Genomic DNA, 16,246 nt, shown 5'->3' with positions numbered 1-16,246 from the left:
AAATGCATGAAATTCTGTTGTGGATGAACTCGCTCCGAATATCCAAGATAAGAAGGTCCTTTTCTTCTCATTGCCTGTCGAAAATTCAGTGCTTGTGACTTAATGTGGAATTTATTTTAGTGGCTCATGAGAGACTAATCCTCATAATCCTCGAACATACGAGATGGGGAACACAAGTACTTTGTGCAAACATTCCTCACACAACATGAGAAGCACTTGATGTTTCTACCCGGTATGGCCCCGGGGACCTTTCGCATGTTAGGGGAATGTGCTAACCACTACACTACAGAAACCGCTGGCGGTGCAGTAATCAATGGACTTGTGCAATGTTCAACCTCACTGTGTTGCTGCAGATTCTCATGGTTCATCTGAGAGGCCATGTCACTTATTACAAGAAGACAGCCGTTTCTTTAAAACCGATGTCTCAACTTATAAAACAATCAGGAATCGAACTTTACAGACGAAGATAAGTTATGTTTTGCTTGAAGTGGAAGTTAAATTGAGAAGGCAGGGCTTTCGTAAATAACCACAACCAGACGGGTGCATGCATTTTGCTATTTCTCGTTGATGAAGACCAGTTACGAGATTGCGGCAATAGTCAGCAACAGACTAAACTGGAAATACGAGATGTTTCTGCCCGGTTTCGAACCGGGGACTTTTCGCGTGTAAGGCGAATGTGATAACCACTACACTACAGAAACAGCTGGCAATCAGCGGACGTGTACAATGTGAAACCTCACTGTTTGCTGCAGATTCGCATGGTGAGGCTGAGAGGCTAGGCCACTTATTACAAGACGACTGCTGTTTCTTACAGCTTTCACACTCATAGTGTGTGCAACAGTCTCACACTGTAAATGCTGCCCCCATTCTGTGTGTCCTTCCATCGCAGATTTGGGTTTGAATCTTGTTTCCACTTCTTCTTTGTATCCGGGCGGTAGTTGTTGAGAGCTGGCACAGACACAGCGGCTGGAATGGCCTCATACTGTGGTGTAATTATTCTCTCATTCGATGCTCACCTCACTCTGTGGCCAGGGAACCCTAGGCCTTTTCTCATTTAATCTCTCCTGACTTGCACCCTGTCAGAGCGCTTTCCTGTTGTTCTGTTTGCTCCCACCAGGATTTGACTTGGTTAAAACGTCCGACATTTCTAACCCGTCCCGGTTTTAATGAAAGGTGATGGTGAAAGACAAGCTTTGTTGTCCTGTCGACAAATTCCGCCTGACTCGCTGAGTTGTTCCAGTATTTTCCGCAGATGTTAGATCGACTTTCGATGGCAATAACAGCGTGCTTCTGTTACTTTCCCGGGGCTCGTTGGTCTAGGGGTATGACATTCACTTACCTCTATTGACTAATTCCAGTTGATTCAGGCAGCCCTCTGTATATTTCATTTTATTCAGTTCAACAACATCAGACTGTGTAATCTCTCTTCTCCCTCCACCATCTGTTTATTTCCATCAAGTTATTTTCATTCCTTCCATTGGTATGTTTTACCCTCAGCATTGCGCCCCTCCCCCCAGCCCATACCATCCTACTTGAGCAACCCTGTCGCCAATTGTTCGCTGACACACTGTTTTCTTTGTTCTGCTATTAACACATTCTGATCTCTTGAGGCGCCACTATCAGCAACTTTCTTAGCCTTGATTAGCCTCATTTACATTCCCTTTTTCTTTCTGTCCGAGACATTTTCGTCATTTTCCACCTATTGCTGACCACTCTATCGAGGCCCAATAGGGCACGCCAACCCCGCCCCATCCACATTTGTCTGAATCTGACCCCATTTCCAGTTCTCCAGCTTTGACAAAGAGTCACCCAGGCCCGGAACGACCGCTGCCATCTCGCTCCACAGAGGCCGTCAGTCCTGCTGAGATTGTCCAGTATGTTCTGTTTTTGTTTCAGAATGAAGCATCCGCAGTAAGTTACATTTGTCGTTCATTTAGACATGTTTGAGATGGTGAATAAGTAGGTGTATCTGCATTAGTAAATGCATGAAATTCTGTTGTGGATGAACTAGCTCCGCATATCCAAAATAAGAAGGTCCTTTTCTTCTCATTGCCTGTCGAAAATTCAGTGCTTGTGACTTAATGTGGAATTTATTTTAGTGGCTCATGAGAGTCTAAACCTCATAAACCTCGAACATACGAGATGGGGGAACAAAAGTACTTTGTGCAAACATTCCTCACACAACATGAGAAGCACTTGATGTTTCTACCTGGTATGGCCCCGGGGACCTTTCGCATGTTAGGGGAATGTGCTAACCACTACACTACAGAAACCGCTGGCGGTGCAGTAATCATTGGACTTGTGCAATGTTCAACCTCACTGTGTTGCTGCAGCTTCTCATGGTTCGTCTGAGAGGCCATGTCACTTATTACAAGAAGACAGCCGTTTCTTTAAAACCGATGTCTCAACTTATAAAACAATCAGGAATCGAACTTTACAGACCTGAAGATAAGTTATGTTTTGCTTGAAGTGGAAGTTAAATTGAGAATGCAGGGCTTTCGTAAATAACCACAACCAGACGGGTGCATGCATTTTGCTATTCCTCGTTGATGAAGACCAGTTACGAGATTGCGGCAATAGTCAGCAACAGACTAAACTGGAAGTTCGAGATGTTTCTGCCCGGTTTCGAACCGGGGACTTTTCGCGTGTTATGCGAATGTGATAACCACTACACTACAGAAACAGCTGGCAATCAACGGACGTGTACAATGTGCAACCTCACTGTGTTGCTGCAGATTCGCATGGTGAGGCTGAGAGGCTAGGCCACTTATTACAAGACGACTGCTGTTTCTTTCAAAAACAGATGTTTCAACATATAAAACCACGAGATGTAGAAATTAGATCGAACTTAACATGATCTGCGTTAACTTCACAGGGACGTGACCCAACTAATCCACAGAGCCAAAGTGGAGAATTGAACTGACTGGAGAGCTGCATCTTAACGCTGACCTCCCGGACCTCGGCCTCCTGAAATGTTCCAAAGAAGCTCAACAAACACTCGAGGAACAGCAGCGCATCTTTCCACTGGGCTCAATACAGCTTTCACACTCATAGTGTGTGCAACCGTCTCACACTGTAAATGCTGCCCCCATTCTGTGTGTACTACCATCGCAGATTTGGGTTTGAATCTTGTTTCCACTTCGTCTTTGTATCCGGGCGGTAGTTGCTGAGAGCTGGCACAGACACAGCGGCTGGAATGGCCTCATACTGTGGTGTAATTATTCTCTCATTCGATGCTCACCTCACTCTGTGGCCAGGGAACCCTAGGCCTTTTCTCATTTAATCTCTCCTGACTTGCACCCTGTCAGAGCGCTTTCCTGTTATTCTGTTTGCTCCCACCGGGAGTTGACTTGGTTAAAACGTCCGACATTTCTAACCCGTCCCGGTTTTAATGAAAAGTGATGGTGAAAGACGAGCTGTGTTGTCCTGTCGACAAATCCCGCCTGACTCGCTGAGTTGTTCAAGTATCTTCCGCAGATGTCGGATCAACTTTCGATACGAGAATTGAAGACGTTCTGCTCACTTTGCTCTGCATCAAGAATCAGCTGTCCCACCCAGTGAGTTAAAGCGCACGCCAAAAGTTCGAATTTCGAGCCAGCCAGGAGTCGAACCTGGAATCTCCTGATTCGTAGTCAGACGCGTTATCCATTGCGCCCCTGGCCCAGCCGGGTGAATGCATTTTGCTATTCCTTGTTGAGCCTCTGTGGCGCATTCGGCGGGATTCATTCACATTGGGTTTCCTTTGAGAAGCTGAGCTCACACAGCAGGGAACCAATACGTTCCCGAGACAATCAAGACATTTTCTAAAAGCTTGTCTATGTGTGGATATTCACTTACTTCTATTGACTTATTCCAGTAGATTCAGGCAGCTCTCTGTATGTTTCATTTTATTCAGTTCAACAACATCAGACTGTGTAACCTCTCTTCCCCCTCCACCATCTGCTTCTTCCCCCTCCACCATCTGTATCCATCATCTTATTTTAATTCCTTGCATTGATATGTTTTACCCTCAGCATTGCCCCCCTCCCCCAGCCCATACCATCCTACTTGAGCAATCTGATCCCTGTCGCCAATTGTTCGCTGACACACTGCTTACTTTCTGCGATTAACACATTCTGATCTCTTGAGGCGCCACTATCAGCACCTTGATTAGCCTCATTTACATTCCCTTTTTCTTTCTGTCCGAGACATTTTCGTCATTTTCCACCTATTGCTGACCACTCTATCGAGGCCCAATAGGGCACGCCAACCCCGCCCCATCCACATTAGTCTGAATCTGACCCCATTTCCAGTTCTCCAGCTTTGACAAAGAGTCACCCAGGCCCGGAACGACCGCTGCCATCTCGCTCCACAGAGGCTGTCAGTCCTGCTGAGATTGTCCAGTATGTTCTGTTTTTGTTTCAGAATGAAGCATCCGCAGTAAGTTGCATTTGTCGTTCATTTAGACATGTTTGAGATGGTGAATAAGTATGTTTATCTGCATTTGTAAATGCATGAAATTCTGTTGTGGATGTACTAGCTCCGAATATCCAAAATAGGAAGGTCCTTTTCTTCTCATTGCCTGTCGAAAATTCAGTGCTTGTTACTTAATGTGGAATTTATTTCAGTGGCTCATGAGAGACTAAACCTCATAATCCTCGAACATACGAGATGGGGGAACAAAAGTACTTTGTGCAAACATTCCTCACACAACATGAGAAGCACTTGATGTTTCTACCCGGTATGGCCCCGGGGACCTTTCGCATGTTAGGGGAATGTGCTAACCACTACACTACAGAAACCGCTGGCGGGCCAGTAATCAATGGACTTGTGCAATGTTCAACCTCACTGTGTTGCTGCAGCTTCTCATGGTTCGTCTGAGAGGCCATGTCACTTATTACAAGAAGACAGCCGTTTCTTTAAAACCGATGTCTCAACTTATAAAACAATCAGGAATCGAACTTTACAGAACTGAAGATAAGTTATGTTTTGCTTGAAGTGGAAGTTAAATTGAGAAGGCAGGGCTTTCGAAAATAACCACAACCAGACGGGTGCATGCATTTTGCTATTTCTCGTTGATGAAGACCAGTTACGAGATTGCGGCAATCGTCAGCAACAGACTAAACTGGAAATACGAGATGTTTCTGCCCGGTTTCGAACCGGGGACCTTTCGCGTGTTAGGCGAATGTGATAACCACTACACTACAGAAACAGCTGGCAATCAACGGACGTGTACAATGTGCAACCTCACTGTGTTGCTGCAGATTCGCATGGTGAGGCTGAGAGGCTAGGCCACTTATTACAAGTCGACTGCTGTTTCTTTCAAAAACAGATGTTTCAACATATAAAACCACGAGATGTAGAAATTAGATCGAACTTAACATGATCTGCGTTAACTTCACAGGGACGTGACCCATCTAATCTACAGAGCCAAAGTGGAGAATTGAACTGACTGGAGAGCTGCATCTTAACGCTGACCTTCCGGACCTCGGCCTCCTGAAATGTTCCAAAGAAGCTCAACAAACACTCGAGGAACAGCAGCGCATCTTTCCACTGGGCTCAATACAGCTTTCACACTCATAGTGTGTGCAACCGTCTCACACTGTAAATGCTGCCCCCATTCTGTGTGTACTACCATCGCAGATTTGGGTTTGAATCTTGTTTCCACTTCGTCTTTGTATCCGGGCGGTAGTTGCTGAGAGCTGGCACAGACACAGCGGCTGGAATGGCCTCATACTGTGGTGTAATTATTCTCTCATTCGATGCTCACCTCACTCTGTGGCCAGGGAACCCTAGGACTTTTCTCATTTAATCTCTCCTGACTTGCACCCTGTCAGAGCGCTTTCCTGTTATTCTGTTTGCTCCCACCGGGATTTGGCTTGGTTAAAACGTCCGACATTTCTAACCCGTCCCGGTTTTAATGAAAAGTGATGGTGAAATACGAGCTGTGTTGTCCTGTCGACAAATCCCGCCTGACTCGCTGAGTTGTTCCAGTATCTTCCGCAGATGTCGGATCAACTTTCGATACGAGAATTGAAGACGTTCTGCTCACTTTGCTCTGCATCAAGAATCAGCTGTCCCACCCAGTGAGTTAAAGCGCACGCCAAAAGTTCGAATTCCGAGCCAGCCAGGAGTTGAACGTGGAATCTCCTGATTCGTAGGCAGACGCGTTATCCCTTGCGCCACTGGCCCAGCCGGGTGCATGCATTTTGCTATTCCTTGTTGAGCCTCTGTGGCGCATTCGGCGGGATTCATTCACATTGGGTTTCCTTTGAGAAGCTGAGCTCACACAGCAGGGAACCAATACGTTCCCGAGACAATCAAGACATTTTCTAAAAGCTTGTCTATGTGTGGATATTCACTTACTTCTATTGACTTATTCCAGTAGATTCAGGCAGCTCTCTGTATGTTTCATTTTATTCAGTTCAACAACATCAGACTGTGTAACCTCTCTTCCCCCTCCACCATCTGCTTCTTCCCCCTCCACCATCTGTATCCATCATCTTATTTTAATTCCTTGCATTGATATGTTTTACCCTCAGCATTGCCCCCCTCCCCCAGCCCATACCATCCTACTTGAGCAATCTGATCCCTGTCGCCAATTGTTCGCTGACACACTGCTTACTTTCTGCGATTAACACATTCTGATCTCTTGAGGCGCCACTATCAGCACCTTGATTAGCCTCATTTACATTCCCTTTTTCTTTCTGTCCGAGACATTTTCGTCATTTTCCACCTATTGCTGACCACTCTATCGAGGCCCAATAGGGCACGCCAACCCCGCCCCATCCACATTAGTCTGAATCTGACCCCATTTCCAGTTCTCCAGCTTTGACAAAGAGTCACCCAGGCCCGGAACGACCGCTGCCATCTCGCTCCACAGAGTCTGTCAGTCCTGCTGAGATTGTCCAGTATGTTCTGTTTTTGTTTCAGAATGAAGCATCCGCAGTAAGTTGCATTTGTCGTTCATTTAGACATGTTTGAGATGGTGAATAAGTATGTTTATCTGCATTTGTAAATGCATGAAATTCTGTTGTGGATGAACTAGCTCCGAATATCCAAAATAGGAAGGTCCTTTTCTTCTCATTGCCTGTCGAAAATTCAGTGCTTGTGACTTAATGTGGAATTTAGTTTAGTGGCTCATGAGAGTCTAAACCTCATAATCCTCGAACATACGAGATGGGGGAACAAAAGTACTTTGTGCAAACATTCCTCACACAACATGAGAAGCACTTGATGTTTCTACCTGGTATGGCCCCGGGGACCTTTCGCATGTTAGGGGAATGTGCTAACCACTACACTACAGAAACCGCTGGCGGTGCAGTAATCATTGGACTTGTGCAATGTTCAACCTCACTGTGTTGCTGCAGCTTCTCATGGTTCGTCTGAGAGGCCATGTCACTTATTACAAGAAGACAGCCGTTTCTTTAAAACCGATGTCTCAACTTATAAAACAATCAGGAATCGAACTTTACAGACCTGAAGATAAGTTATGTTTTGCTTGAAGTGGAAGTTAAATTGAGAATGCAGGGCTTTCGTAAATAACCACAACCAGACGGGTGCATGCATTTTGCTATTCCTCGTTGATGAAGACCAGTTACGAGATTGCGGCAATAGTCAGCAACAGACTAAACTGGAAGTTCGAGATGTTTCTGCCCGGTTTCGAACCGGGGACCTTTCGCGTGTTAGGCGAATGTGATAACCACTACACTACAGAAACAGCTGGCAATCAACGGACGTGTACAATGTGCAACCTCACTGTGTTGCTGCAGATTCGCATGGTGAGGCTGAGAGGCTAGGCCACTTATTACAAGACGACTGCTGTTTCTTTCAAAAACAGATGTTTCAACATATAAAACCACGAGATGTAGAAATTAGATCGAACTTAACATGATCTGCGTTAACTTCACAGGGACGTGACCCAACTAATCCACAGAGCCAAAGTGGAGAATTGAACTGACTGGAGAGCTGCATCTTAACGCTGACCTCCCGGACCTCGGCCTCCTGAAATGTTCCAAAGAAGCTCAACAAACACTCGAGGAACAGCAGCGCATCTTTCCACTGGGCTCAATACAGCTTTCACACTCATAGTGTGTGCAACCGTCTCACACTGTAAATGCTGCCCCCATTCTGTGTGTACTACCATCGCAGATTTGGGTTTGAATCTTGTTTCCACTTCGTCTTTGTATCCGGGCGGTAGTTGCTGAGAGCTGGCACAGACACAGCGGCTGGAATGGCCTCATACTGTGGTGTAATTATTCTCTCATTCGATGCTCACCTCACACTGTGACCAGGGAACCCTAGGCCTTTTCTCATTTAATCTCTCCTGACTTGCACCCTGTCAGAGCGCTTTCCTGTTATTCTGTTTGCTCCCACCGGGATTTGACTTGGTTAAAACGTCCGACATTTCTAACCCGCCCCGGTTTTAATGAAAGGTGATGGTGAAAGACGTGCTTTGTTGTCCTGTCGACAAATGCCGCCTGACTCGCTGAGTTGTTCCAGTATCTTCCGCAGATGTCGGATCAACTTTCGATACGAGAATTGAAGACGTTCTGCTCACTTTGCTCTGCATCAAGAATCAGCTGTCCCACCCAGTGAGTTAAAGCGCAAGCCAAAAGTTCGAATGCCGAGCCAGCCAGGAGTGGAACCTAGAATCTCCTGATTCGTAGTCAAACGCGTTATCCATTGCGCCACTGGCCCAGCCGGGTGCATGCATTTTGCTATTCCTTGTTGAGCCTCTGTGGCGCATTCGGCGGGATTCATTCACATTGGGTTTCCTTTGAGAAGCTGAGCTCACACAGCAGGGAACCAATACGTTCCCGAGACAATCAAGACATTTTCTAAAAGCTTGTCTATGTGTGGATATTCACTTACTTCTATTGACTTATTCCAGTAGATTCAGGCAGCTCTCTGTATGTTTCATTTTGTTCAGTTCAACAACATCAGACTGTGTAACCTCTCTTCCCCCTCCACCATCTGCTTCTTCCCCCTCCACCATCTGTATCCATCATCTTATTTTAATTCCTTGCATTGATATGTTTTACCCTCAGCATTGCCCCCCTCCCCCAGCCCATACCATCCTACTTGAGCAATCTGATCCCTGTCGCCAATTGTTCGCTGACACACTGCTTACTTTCTGCGATTAACACATTCTGATCTCTTGAGGCGCCACTATCAGCACCTTGATTAGCCTCATTTACATTCCCTTTTTCTTTCTGTCCGAGACATTTTCGTCATTTTCCACCTATTGCTGACCACTCTATCGAGGCCCAATAGGGCACGCCAACCCCGCCCCATCCACATTAGTCAGAATCTGACCCCATTTCCAGTTCTCCAGCTTTGACAAAGAGTCACCCAGACCCGGACCGACCGCTGCCATCTCGCTCCACAGAGGCTGTCAGTCCTGCTGAGATTGTCCAGTATGTTCTGTTTTTGTTTCAGAATGAAGCATCCGCAGTAAGTTGCATTTGTCGTTCATTTAGACATGTTTGAGATGGTGAATAAGTATGTTTATCTGCATTTGTAAATGCATGAAATTCTGTTGTGGATGAACTAGCTCCGAATATCCAAAATAAGAAGGTCCTTTTCTTCTCATTGCCTGTCGAAAATTCAGTGCTTGTGACTTAATGTGGAATTTATTTTAGTGGCTCATGAGAGACTAATCCGCATAATCCTCGAACATACGAGATGGGGAACACAAGTACTTTGTGCAAACATTCCTCACACAACATGAGAAGCACTCTCCTGGATGCTGAGAGGCTAGGCCCCTTATTACAAGACGACTGCTGTTTCTTACAGCTTTCACACTCATAGTGTGTGCAACAGTCTCACACTGTAAATGCTGCCCCCATTCTGTGTGTCCTTCCATCGCAGATTTGGGTTTGAATCTTGTTTCCACTTCTTCTTTGTATCCGGGCGGTAGTTGTTGAGAGCTGGCACAGACACAGCGGCTGGAATGGCCTCATACTGTGGTGTAATTATTCTCTCATTCGATGCTCACCTCACTCTGTGGCCAGGGAACCCTAGGCCTTTTCTCATTTAATCTCTCCTGACTTGCACCCTGTCAGAGCGCTTTCCTGTTGTTCTGTTTGCTCCCACCAGGATTTGACTTGGTTAAAACGTCCGACATTTCTAACCCGTCCCGGTTTTAATGAAAGGTGATGGTGAAAGACAAGCTTTGTTGTCCTGTCGACAAATTCCGCCTGACTCGCTGAGTTGTTCCAGTATTTTCCGCAGATGTTAGATCGACTTTCGATGGCAATAACAGAGTGCTTCTGTTACTTTCCCGGGGCTCGTTGGTCTAGGGGTATGACATTCACTTACCTCTATTGACTAATTCCAGTTGATTCAGGCAGCCCTCTGTATATTTCATTTTATTCAGTTCAACAACATCAGACTGTGTAATCTCTCTTCTCCCTCCACCATCTGTTTATTTCCATCAAGTTATTTTCATTCCTTCCATTGGTATGTTTTACCCTCAGCATTGCGCCCCTCCCCCCAGCCCATACCATCCTACTTGAGCAACCCTGTCGCCAATTGTTCGCTGACACACTGTTTTCTTTGTTCTGCTATTAACACATTCTGATCTCTTGAGGCGCCACTATCAGCAACTTTCTTAGCCTTGATTAGCCTCATTTACATTCCCTTTTTCTTTCTGTCCGAGACATTTTCGTCATTTTCCACCTATTGCTGACCACTCTATCGAGGCCCAATAGGGCACGCCAACCCCGCCCCATCCACATTTGTCTGAATCTGACCCCATTTCCAGTTCTCCAGCTTTGACAAAGAGTCACCCAGGCCCGGAACGACCGCTGCCATCTCGCTCCACAGAGGCCGTCAGTCCTGCTGAGATTGTCCAGTATGTTCTGTTTTTGTTTCAGAATGAAGCATCCGCAGTAAGTTGCATTTGTCGTTCATTTAGACATGTTTAAGATGGTGAATAAGTAGGTGTATCTGCATTAGTAAATGCATGAAATTCTGTTGTGGATGAACTAGCTCCGCATATCCAAAATAAGAAGGTCCTTTTCTTCTCATTGCCTGTCGAAAATTCAGTGCTTGTGACTTAATGTGGAATTTATTTTAGTGGCTCATGAGAGTCTAAACCTCATAATCCTCGAACATACGAGATGGGGGAACAAAAGTACTTTGTGCAAACATTCCTCACACAACATGAGAAGCACTTGATGTTTCTACCTGGTATGGCCCCGGGGACCTTTCGCATGTTAGGGGAATGTGCTAACCACTACACTACAGAAACCGCTGGCGGTGCAGTAATCATTGGACTTGTGCAATGTTCAACCTCACTGTGTTGCTGCAGCTTCTCATGGTTCGTCTGAGAGGCCATGTCACTTATTACAAGAAGACAGCCGTTTCTTTAAAACCGATGTCTCAACTTATAAAACAATCAGATTCGCATGGTGAGGCTGAGAGGCTAGGCCACTTATTACAAGACGACTGCTGTTTCTTTCAAAAACAGATGTTTCAACATATAAAACCACGAGATGTAGAAATTAGATCGAACTTAACATGATCTGCGTTAACTTCACAGGGACGTGACCCAACTAATCCACAGAGCCAAAGTGGAGAATTGAACTGACTGGAGAGCTGCATCTTAACGCTGACCTCCCGGACCTCGGCCTCCTGAAATGTTCCAAAGAAGCTCAACAAACACTCGAGGAACAGCAGCGCATCTTTCCACTGGGCTCAATACAGCTTTCACACTCATAGTGTGTGCAACCGTCTCACACTGTAAATGCTGCCCCCATTCTGTGTGTACTACCATCGCAGATTTGGGTTTGAATCTTGTTTCCACTTCGTCTTTGTATCCGGGCGGTAGTTGCTGAGAGCTGGCACAGACACAGCGGCTGGAATGGCCTCATACTGTGGTGTAATTATTCTCTCATTCGATGCTCACCTCACTCTGTGGCCAGGGAACCCTAATCCTTGTCTCATTTAATCTCTCCTGACTTGCACCCTGTCAGAGCGCTTTCCTGTTATTCTGTTTGCTCCCACCGGGATTTGACTTGGTTAAAACGTCCGACATTTCTAACCCGTCCCGGTTTTAATGAAAAGTGATGGTGAAAGACGAGCTGTGTTGTCCTGTCGACAAATCCCGCCTGACTCGCTGAGTTGTTCCAGTATCTTCCGCAGATGTCGGATCAACTTTCGATACGAGAATTGAAGACGTTCTGCTCACTTTGCTCTGCATCAAGAATCAGCTGTCCCACCCAGTGAGTTAAAGCGCACGCCAAAAGTTCGAATTCCGAGCCAGCCAGGAGTCGAACCTGGAATCTCCTGATTCGTAGTCAGACGCGTTATCCATTGCGCCACTGGCCCGGCCGGGTGAATGCATTTTGCTATTCCTTGTTGAGCCTCTGTGGCGCATTCGGCGGGATTCATTCACATTGGGTTTCCTTTGAGAAGCTGAGCTCACACAGCAGGGAACCAATACGTTCCCGAGACAATCAAGACATTTTCTAAAAGCTTGTCTATGTGTGGATATTCACTTACTTCTATTGACTTATTCCAGTAGATTCAGGCAGCTCTCTGTATGTTTCATTTTATTCAGTTCAACAACATCAGACTGTGTAACCTCTCTTCCCCCTCCACCAACTGCTTCTTCCCCCTCCACCATCTGTATCCATCATCTTATTTTAATTCCTTGCATTGATATGTTTTACCCTCAGCATTGCCCCCCTCCCCCAGCCCATACCATCCTACTTGAGCAATCTGATCCCTGTCGCCAATTGTTCGCTGACACACTGCTTACTTTCTGCGATTAACACATTCTGATCTCTTGAGGCGCCACTATCAGCACCTTGATTAGCCTCATTTACATTCCCTTTTTCTTTCTGTCCGAGACATTTTCGTCATTTTCCACCTATTGCTGACCACTCTATCGAGGCCCAATAGGGCACGCCAACCCCGCCCCATCCACATTAGTCTGAATCTGACCCCATTTCCAGTTCTCCAGCTTTGACAAAGAGTCACCCAGGCCCGGACCGACCGCTGCCATCTCGCTCCACAGAGGCTGTCAGTCCTGCTGAGATTGTCCAGTATGTTCTGTTTTTGTTTCAGAATGAAGCATCCGCAGTAAGTTGCATTTGTCGTTCATTTAGACATGTTTGAGATGGTGAATAAGTATGTTTATCTGCATTTGTAAATGCATGAAATTCTGTTGTGGATGAACTAGCTCCGAATATCCAAAATAGGAAGGTCCTTTTCTTCTCATTGCCTGTCGAAAATTCAGTGCTTGTGACTTAATGTGGAATTTATTTTAGTGGCTCATGAGAGTCTAAACCTCATAATCCTCGAACATACGAGATGGGGGAACAAAAGTACTTTGTGCAAACATTCCTCACACAACATGAGAAGCACTTGATGTTTCTACCCGGTATGGCCCCGGGGACCTTTCGCATGTTAGGGGAATGTGCTAACCACTACACTACAGAAACCGCTGGCGGTGCAGTAATCAATGGACTTGTGCAATGTTCAACCTCACTGTGTTGCTGCAGCTTCTCATGGTTCGTCTGAGAGGCCATGTCACTTATTACAAGAAGACAGCCGTTTCTTTAAAACCGATGTCTCAACTTATAAAACAATCAGGAATCGAACTTTACAGACCTGAAGATAAGTTATGTTTTGCTTGAAGTGGAAGTTAAATTGAGAAGGCAGGGCTTTCGAAAATAACCACAACCAGACGGGTGCATGCATTTTGCTATTTCTCGTTGATGAAGACCAGTTACGAGATTGCGGCAATAGTCAGCAACAGACTAAACTTGAAGTTCGAGATGTTTCTGCCCGGTTTCGAACCGGGGACCTTTCGCGTGTTAGGCGAATGTGATAACCACTACACTACAGAAACAGCTGGCAATCAACGGACGTGTACAATGTGCAACCTCACTGTGTTGCTGCAGATTCGCATGGTGAGGCTGAGAGGCTAGGCCACTTATTACAAGTCGACTGCTGTTTCTTTCAAAAACAGATGTTTCAACATATAAAACCACGAGATGTAGAAATTAGATCGAACTTAACATGATCTGCGTTAACTTCACAGGGACGTGACCCATCTAATCTACAGAGCCAAAGTGGAGAATTGAACTGACTGGAGAGCTGCATCTTAACGCTGACCTTCCGGACCTCGGCCTCCTGAAATGTTCCAAAGAAGCTCAACAAACACTCGAGGAACAGCAGCGCATCTTTCCACTGGGCTCAATACAGCTTTCACACTCATAGTGTGTGCAACCGTCTCACACTGTAAATGCTGCCCCCATTCTGTGTGTACTACCATCGCAGATTTGGGTTTGAATCTTGTTTCCACTTCGTCTTTGTATCCGGGCGGTAGTTGCTGAGAGCTGGCACAGACACAGCGGCTGGAATGGCCTCATACTGTGGTGTAATTATTCTCTCATTCGATGCTCACCTCACTCTGTGGCCAGGGAACCCTAGGACTTTTCTCATTTAATCTCTCCTGACTTGCACCCTGTCAGAGCGCTTTCCTGTTATTCTGTTTGCTCCCACCGGGATTTGGCTTGGTTAAAACGTCCGACATTTCTAACCCGTCCCGGTTTTAATGAAAAGTGATGGTGAAATACGAGCTGTGTTGTCCTGTCGACAAATCCCGCCTGACTCGCTGAGTTGTTCCAGTATCTTCCGCAGATGTCGGATCAACTTTCGATACGAGAATTGAAGACGTTCTGCTCACTTTGCTCTGCATCAAGAATCAGCTGTCCCACCCAGTGAGTTAAAGCGCACGCCAAAAGTTCGAATTCCGAGCCAGCCAGGAGTTGAACGTGGAATCTCTTGATTCGTAGGCAGACGCGTTATCCCTTGCGCCACTGGCCCAGCCGGGTGCATGCATTTTGCTATTCCTTGTTGAGCCTCTGTGGCGCATTCGGCGGGATTCATTCACATTGGGTTTCCTTTGAGAAGCTGAGCTCACACAGCAGGGAACCAATACGTTCCCGAGACAATCAAGACATTTTCTAAAAGCTTGTCTATGTGTGGATATTCACTTACTTCTATTGACTTATTCCAGTAGATTCAGGCAGCTCTCTGTATGTTTCATTTTATTCAGTTCAACAACATCAGACTGTGTAACCTCTCTTCCCCCTCCACCATCTGCTTCTTCCCCCTCCACCATCTGTATCCATCATCTTATTTTAATTCCTTGCATTGATATGTTTTACCCTCAGCATTGCCCCCCTCCCCCAGCCCATACCATCCTACTTGAGCAATCTGATCCCTGTCGCCAATTGTTCGCTGACACACTGCTTACTTTCTGCGATTAACACATTCTGATCTCTTGAGGCGCCACTATCAGCACCTTGATTAGCCTCATTTACATTCCCTTTTTCTTTCTGTCCGAGACATTTTCGTCATTTTCCACCTATTGCTGACCACTCTATCGAGGCCCAATAGGGCACGCCAACCCCGCCCCATCCACATTAGTCTGAAACTGACCCCATTTCCAGTTCTCCAGCTTTGACAAAGAGTCACCCAGGCCCGGAACGACCGCTGCCATCTCGCTCCACAGAGGCTGTCAGTCCTGCTGAGATTGTCCAGTATGTTCTGTTTTTGTTTCAGAATGAAGCATCCGCAGTAAGTTGCATTTGTCGTTCATTTAGACATGTTTGAGATGGTGAATAAGTATGTTTATCTGCATTTGTAAATGCATGAAATTCTGTTGTGGATGAACTAGCTCCGAATATCCAAAATAGGAAGGTCCTTTTCTTCTCATTGCCTGTCGAAAATTCAGTGCTTGTTACTTAATGTGGAATTTATTTCAGTGGCTCATGAGAGACTAAACCTCATAATCCTCGAACATACGAGATGGGGGAACAAAAGTACTTTGTGCAAACATTCCTCACACAACATGAGAAGCACTTGATGTTTCTACCCGGTATGGCCCCGGGGACCTTTCGCATGTTAGGGGAATGTGCTAACCACTACACTACAGAAACCGCTGGCGGTGCAGTAATCAATGGACTTGTGCAATGTTCAACCTCACTGTGTTGCTGCAGCTTCTCATGGTTCGTCTGAGAGGCCATGTCACTTATTACAAGAAGACAGCCGTTTCTTTAAAACCGATGTCTCAACTTATAAAACAATCAGGAATCGAACTTTACAGACCTGAAGATAAGTTATGTTTTGCTTGAAGTGGAAGTTAAATTGAGAAGGCAGGGCTTTCGAAAATAACCACAACCAGACGGGTGCATGCATTTTGCTATTTCTCGTTGATGAAGACCAGTTACGAGATTGCGGCAAT

The 16,246-nt window shown here is 45.9% G+C and overlaps 7 non-coding genes across 7 annotated transcripts; all 7 read right to left on the bottom strand.

Moving 5' to 3' along the window:
* Positions 1 to 628: 628 nt before the first annotated feature.
* On the bottom strand, positions 629 to 701 carry trnav-uac (transfer RNA valine (anticodon UAC)). Its single transcript has one exon. It is a non-coding gene; the product is annotated as a tRNA-Val (tRNA).
* A 1,909-nt stretch (positions 702 to 2,610) lies between these two features.
* Positions 2,611 to 2,683, bottom strand: trnav-aac (transfer RNA valine (anticodon AAC)). Its single transcript has one exon. It is a non-coding gene; the product is annotated as a tRNA-Val (tRNA).
* Positions 2,684 to 3,590: 907 nt separating this feature from the next.
* On the bottom strand, positions 3,591 to 3,663 carry trnar-acg (transfer RNA arginine (anticodon ACG)). Its single transcript has one exon. It is a non-coding gene; the product is annotated as a tRNA-Arg (tRNA).
* Positions 3,664 to 5,118: 1,455 nt separating this feature from the next.
* Positions 5,119 to 5,191, bottom strand: trnav-aac (transfer RNA valine (anticodon AAC)). Its single transcript has one exon. It is a non-coding gene; the product is annotated as a tRNA-Val (tRNA).
* Positions 5,192 to 7,626: 2,435 nt separating this feature from the next.
* trnav-aac (transfer RNA valine (anticodon AAC)) lies at positions 7,627 to 7,699 on the bottom strand. The gene has a single exon. It is a non-coding gene; the product is annotated as a tRNA-Val (tRNA).
* Positions 7,700 to 12,242: 4,543 nt separating this feature from the next.
* Positions 12,243 to 12,315, bottom strand: trnar-acg (transfer RNA arginine (anticodon ACG)). Its single transcript has one exon. It is a non-coding gene; the product is annotated as a tRNA-Arg (tRNA).
* Positions 12,316 to 13,770: 1,455 nt separating this feature from the next.
* trnav-aac (transfer RNA valine (anticodon AAC)) lies at positions 13,771 to 13,843 on the bottom strand. Its single transcript has one exon. It is a non-coding gene; the product is annotated as a tRNA-Val (tRNA).
* Between the last annotated feature and the right edge of the window lie 2,403 nt (positions 13,844 to 16,246).

The sequence above is a fragment of the Scyliorhinus torazame genome, chromosome 5, assembly GCF_047496885.1.
Source record: "Scyliorhinus torazame isolate Kashiwa2021f chromosome 5, sScyTor2.1, whole genome shotgun sequence".
Classification (NCBI taxonomy): Eukaryota; Metazoa; Chordata; class Chondrichthyes; order Carcharhiniformes; family Scyliorhinidae; genus Scyliorhinus; species Scyliorhinus torazame.
Note: the sequence above shows the minus strand (reverse complement) of the source record. Positions and strands in the feature narration are given on the sequence as shown.